Below are 6,474 nucleotides of genomic sequence, written 5' to 3'. Positions count from 1 at the left end.
TGTATTTTGGGACACATGTAAAAGACATGAAGGCCAATCGGACAAGTAGATTGGTATAAATGAGCCACCTTTTTCTTGTATTTAAGTGTGGCATTTTAATGTAATTTTATAATGTTGAAATGTGCACTTTGTATAATAAGTATTGATGCAAACTTGATCTTGGTACAATACATACCAGATCCATGTTCAACTTTTGTGAAGAAAGCTTCAAAGGACATATTAGACATTGAAGATATCAACATTATCAGAAAGGTTTTTTAATCTATATCTTTTGTAATTAGAGTACATCATTGTATATGCATGTTTGTGTAGTGGGCTCATCTTGCCACATTTATAATTATAAATACCAACTCCTAACATGCTTGAGGCTTCTAATAAGGCCTAGTCCTCTAACAAGGACATATACACTATACATATGTAATAGACTCCTAATATGGTCAATATCTTTCACAAGATACTTTTGATTAGTGGATCCTTTTGTAGGTACCATCCCCACTGGGGTTTTCCCTTTGTCAGGGTTTCCCTAGTTAAAAAATAATGGCGTTATGAGTTGCATTGTGTTAATGTTTTGTTTACTTTTCAGTTTAATCACATGTGCATGTTTAAAGATTGTTAAAGATATCCATAGTTGGGAAAAAGTTTGTGGAATACTAATTCACCCCTACTCTATATTTCCTATTTCTAACAATTGGCATTAGAGAACAATTACTTAGAGGAGACCTAAAAACTTGAGTAAGATCACAATGGATATGGATTAGTTACAAAAGAACCTAGAGGAAGTTGTTGATAAACTTGATGTGATCACAAAAGAAAGAGGTATGAAAAGATCAAACTTAGAGACGCACAAGATTACATTCAGAAGTTGAAAGAGAAGATTGAATCAATATAATCCAAGAAGAATGAGTCAAATGAGTAGATCAGGAATAGTGATGCAATTTCTAAGCTGAAGAAGGCAAATGAGATTCTAAAACATGAACTTTAAATGATCAATCTTAAGATGAATTTGATGGAAGATGTGAAGAAAATTCAATTAGATTTGAGATCTTTGAGAATGTAGATTTGAAATCCAAACTTACAAAGGTGACATCTGAACTTGGACTACAAAGCTACAATATCTATCAGAACTTGAGAAGTAAAACATTATTGTGAAAGGAGAGCTTACAAAGACAAAGCAACATCTTGAGAAGTTACATTTTAGCATTGGAAAACTAGCTGAGCAGATCATGGCACAAAGACCTAAAGGTGATATTGTAATCACTTAAAAATGGTCATCTAGACTATTAGCCCCCTTTTCAACATTTTGGCTAAATTAATTTAATCACTTACCTAAGCCAAATTGCTAATAATCAATTTATTTGATTATAACCTATAGTTTGACTATGCTATCCTAAGTTCATTATTTGATTAAAAGAACATGTCCCCTTTTAATTAAATAAAAGACCCCATTCTTCTAACCCACTTAAAGTGCACAGATAAAGTCTTTTTTCTATTTTGAAATTAAAAGAAAAGGCTTTGTGACTTTTGTCTTATATGACAAGTCAACTTATATTCTATTGGTTGATTTGTGTGTGCACATGGATCACTCCTCTTTTCAAATTCCACCGTTGATCATCCACCATCTTCATCTTGATCTCTACCGTCCATACATCTTTAAAAGGGAGAGAGCTTTCCCCCTCAATCCATCCATCTTTTGAACATTGTTATGCTGCAGGTTTTCTAACAGGTTTTCTTTGGAGCTTTGTGGAGAACTTCTCTTCCTTGTCTACATTCTCTCATCCATGGCATTTTAGCTTAGCTTAGCTTCATTTTTACATTTAGCTTAAATCATATAGTCTAATAGTTGGATTGTAACACTCTCATCCATGCTTAGAATAGCTGCATTTTTCATATTCATTCTAGCTTAATCTTCATTTGCATTGCATTTTTGAGGAACTCCTTGAGACATTTGCATTCTTGCATCTTGTCTTTGGAACCTCCCATTGCATGATTTACTAGCAAGAAGAGTATCTCTAAGGCTCATCTGAGAGCTTTCTTATTCTTGAAATATACTCTCTTGCACTCCGTGGATAGGGAGCTCTAAGCCGGCATTCGAACATTCCAAACTCATGGAATCGTTTGGATAGAAGGGTTTAGAGTGGGTCACACTTTCGAGTGTACATTTTTGGCGCCCACCGTGGGGCTTGAATCAAGTTTTAGCTCCATTTGCTTTCTTTTTTTATCTCTGATTTTTTACAGCAACATATTGGATCTAATCAAGTGCTTTTGTAGAATTATCACTTTGGTTTTAAGGCCAACCTATAAGTAGATTGGTTTGAAGGCCAAAAATCTAGTTGGTTTAAAGATTTGATCATATCTTTTAAACCGCTTGGAGTTTGGTTCTGAAATTTTTTTTTCAGGTTGGGTATATGCTCAAAATGTCTCCGTCCGATTTGTAGAGTATTTTGACGTGATTTTCAGGAGTTATGATAATTTTTTTATTTTTCATAAAAAGTCGTTTCTGGTCGCACATTAGCATTTTTTTCAAAAAAACTTACATTTCCAGAAAGAGTTTTGAATTTTAATGGGGGTTCTTTCTTTGTGTTTTGAATTTTGAGATCGTGTTAAGGATGAAAAATTCGATTTGATAAATTTGGCCTGTTTTGACAAAATCAATCTCTAGGGAGCAAATGAAGAGATTTTTTAAAATTTCTTGCATTTTTGGAAAGCTCTCTGATTTTTAATAGGGGTCTCTTTTTTTCATTTTCATTTTTGGATACGAAATCATAGCAAAAAAGTCCAATCTTGTTGACTAGGTCAAAACCAAAGAGTAAAAATGAAAGCATTTGTGATTAACTTGCACTTTCTTTGCATGTACTTGGTTGGAAGATAACTTGGATATTTGAGGGAACTAACCACTTTTTATTGCAGCATTTTATGTTATTTCACACTAACTTGTGGTGCTAACAAGTTGTGATTGCAGGTTGCCATCCTTGTGAAAAAAAAAAATTGAAACATTGCATAAAAAGAACGCATGTCAAAGCTTCAAATGCACAAGGGCTATTAACGATTGTTTGCAGGGCTGCCCAAAGCATAAAAAACCAAATTTCTTGCTTTTTTGTTTTCATGTGTGGCATTGAATAATTGTTCATTTTTCATAGGCACATAAAACTTGTGATTGGAGTCTTTTGGTAATAGGAGAGTATGCTCTTCACCCTTGTGGTGAATCAGAAATCTTGACTTGCCATTTGGTTTCAAAAGCAAGGGGTAACTGAATCTTCTTGGTGTGTTTGGGAGAAAATGATTGGAATAGGAGAGTATGCTCTTCACCCTTGTGGTGAACCAGAAATCTTGACTTCCAAAATTTGATCCACTTTGTGTAGTTAGAATCCTTTAGAGGGCCTGCTCTCGGACAACCTGAGAGGAACGACCCAAGTGGGAACAAGCCGATTACCTGGCTCTTCCAACCCACTATAAACTCAAGGCTATCAAGGACACAAAACCTTGGTAGACATTAAGTTTATCTTTGCCTAGTGTGATCACTTATGAGATTTTGACCATAGGGAGATCACTAGGCAAGAATGCTTAAGGTACTCTTGTGATCGCGAGATCGGTTACTCATTGCAAGGTGAGGTGTCCCGTAATTGGGAGCAAGAGGAACACTATGAACGAAAACCCTATCTAAACACCCTAAGTTAGTAACTACCCTTTTTAGCCGCTCAACTTCTTGGTGCAAGGATTGATCCTAGTGGACTACCCGGATCACCCCAAGATTTTACACTCACCATATGTGTTCCCTTAGTTGTGCTTATGGCACTTCTATGACAAAGCCAATATCTCTTGTGGGAAACCACTTGGTGTGAGGCAAAGGAGCATCAAGTGTGGGCCAAGTTGTTGAGTAATGAACCATGACATTTAGGTAGATATTGCTTGATGTGTTATTGAATGTGTTAGACCTGTGGAAATCTATTTAACATACACATGACAATAGTTCTAGGGATTTCTTTTGAGAACTCAGATATGCTTGTATCATGCAAGGTTGCTTTGTCCCTTGCTTGATTGTTTGAAGACTACTCCATGTGTAACTATCTTGCTTGGAAATAAATTGCTTTTGAACATCAAATTTACTATGCTATCAATTATTGCCAAACTTTGTCAACCAAGTCAAAATGTCAAGTGCAAAAATTTTCTTGTGTTGCTTGCTAAGGGGAGTCGCATCATTTGATTTTGATTTTCTATGTCTCTAGTTCTTGAACATGCTTAAAATGACTCTTTGGTCTTGGTTCTCTTGGTCTTTCTATCTTCATGGTCTATGCATGCTTGCTAGTTATCCTTTTGCTAAAATGGTTACCTTGATTTCTTGACTACACTCTTGGGTTGGGAAAGTTGTTCACTTGTCACCCTGCTTGCTCTATCTATTTGGCTATTTGGGCATCTTGCCTAGCTATTGAATTGAGTCATTCATGTCATAAGTTTCTTGGACATATTGTTTGACAAGTCACTTTAATCTCTCTCTACTATCTTGGCAAGTGAACACTCTACCTCCTATAGTTTCAACATCAAGTTATCTTCTAGACTATTTTATGCTTGGCTTTTCGTCTAAAACTATGGGATCTAAACCTTATGCTACCAAAATTCAACCAAATCTAGATGATCATGATATCCTCCATGTCACTAAAGAGTTTCAAGTTCTATATGCGCAATACAAAGAACTAGAAGAGACAAATGATCTTTCTTACCTTCATCTCTCTAAGCGCATGACAAAAATGAAGTCTAAACTTGAGAAAAGGTTGGAGGAGAAGATTGCATCATTACATGAATCTTCCTTAAGGTCTTTACATGCATGTGAGTCACCTTCTTTGAGGTCATCCTCTTCTTCTAGGTCTACATGCTCTACTTCAAGACATCAAATGTCTTCATCTTCTAGATCTAAAGACCTCTTTAGAGAACAAGCAAGTCATACCTTCTTTGAGCCTATGCCAAAATTTCATGATGGACCTATCTTTGACAAAGATAATGATGAAGACATGAATGCATTCTATTCACTTGAGAAACAAAAAAAGGACTCTAGACATAATTTTGATAGAACATTTGCCCCCTTGGAAGATTCTTATGATGACACTTTGCAAAAACTTCTTGGCACCAAGCTCATCATGTTGCCTAAGTCTAGCTCCTATGGAAATCCTTTCTTGGATGCTTATTGTCCTTATCATCAATCTAATGACCATGCTACTTTTGATTGTATAGAGCTGAAACATAAAATCCAAGATCTCATTGATGATGAGATTGTTGATCTTAGAACCTCTAGTGACTCATGTGCTGAGGATACTTGTCTTGAGCAAGATTACGTTGATGAACCTATGTCTAGTAGTGGCTCCATTACATCCTCCACTTCTTCCAACACTCATGTATCTCACAACACTTCAAAGCTTTCCAACATGCCTCCATCAAATAAAGAACCTAATGCTTTCCACATTGACTACATGTATCCTCAAGGGCTACGTCTAAAAGAAACTCAAGCTAACCTTCACTTGGCTGCAAACCTTTTCCATGCTACTAATCCTAAACATCCTCAACCTTCATGCACTACTATGCCTAATCCAAGCACTATTCCATTCACTCTTCATTCTCCCTTGTCCTTAGAAGTGGCTCCATGTCAAGAGGACTCTCAAAAAGACAAAGCTATAAATGTCAAGAAAGATCAAGATCAAGCACCCTTTCATCTCTTTCAAGATTTTTTCCCTCCATATCCTATATCTTGTCCACCTCCTAAGTATGATGAAGATACCACTTCCAATATCTCCCTTGAGCTTACTGAAAATTATGAGAAAAGTTCTCTTCATATGCTATCCAAGGCTACTTGTCAAGATCAAAGCATCCCCTCATGTTCTACTTCTCCATATCCACTTCAAAATTGTGCTCAAGCTTCAAGTGCTAATATTAAAAATGTTGTTCCTATCAAAGGTACTCATGAGTCTATTGATGGCTTTGACCATGTTGCTCACTCTAAAGATGTTGATATCCCTTCCCAATATCCATTTGCATCTTCTAAATCTATCCTTGGTCCTTATCCATCTAAACTAAAGCATTCAAACCTTCCATCCATATTGGGGCCTTATGTTCCTCCATCTCCTACATTCACTCATAGCTCATTCCCTAGCTCTCCTATATTACCTCAAGATCAACAAAGACACTCATCCTTGATGACTTTTCACCCATCTATACATCTAAACCAATCATATCATCTTTATTCATCCACAAATCCTAAGTCCTTTGGAAGTGAGAATAAACATAAGAATCCATTGAAAAAGAAAGATCACTATGTCCCATCTAATCGACATGTGAATACTAAGAAGGAGAATGCACAAAAGAGACCGCAAAGGTCCACTATTAAAAAAACTAAATCAAAGAAAATATGGGTTTCTAAACCCATTATTGAAGAAATGTGTTTTGAAGTATCTGAAAGAAAATCTAAAGCTATATGGATTCCCAAGTCTC

Source organism: Cupressus sempervirens, chromosome 6 (genome assembly GCF_028749045.1).
Source record: "Cupressus sempervirens isolate cs-2001-9-10 chromosome 6, ASM2874904v1, whole genome shotgun sequence".
Taxonomy (NCBI): Eukaryota; Viridiplantae; Streptophyta; class Pinopsida; order Cupressales; family Cupressaceae; genus Cupressus; species Cupressus sempervirens.
This window is presented reverse-complemented; position numbering follows the sequence as displayed.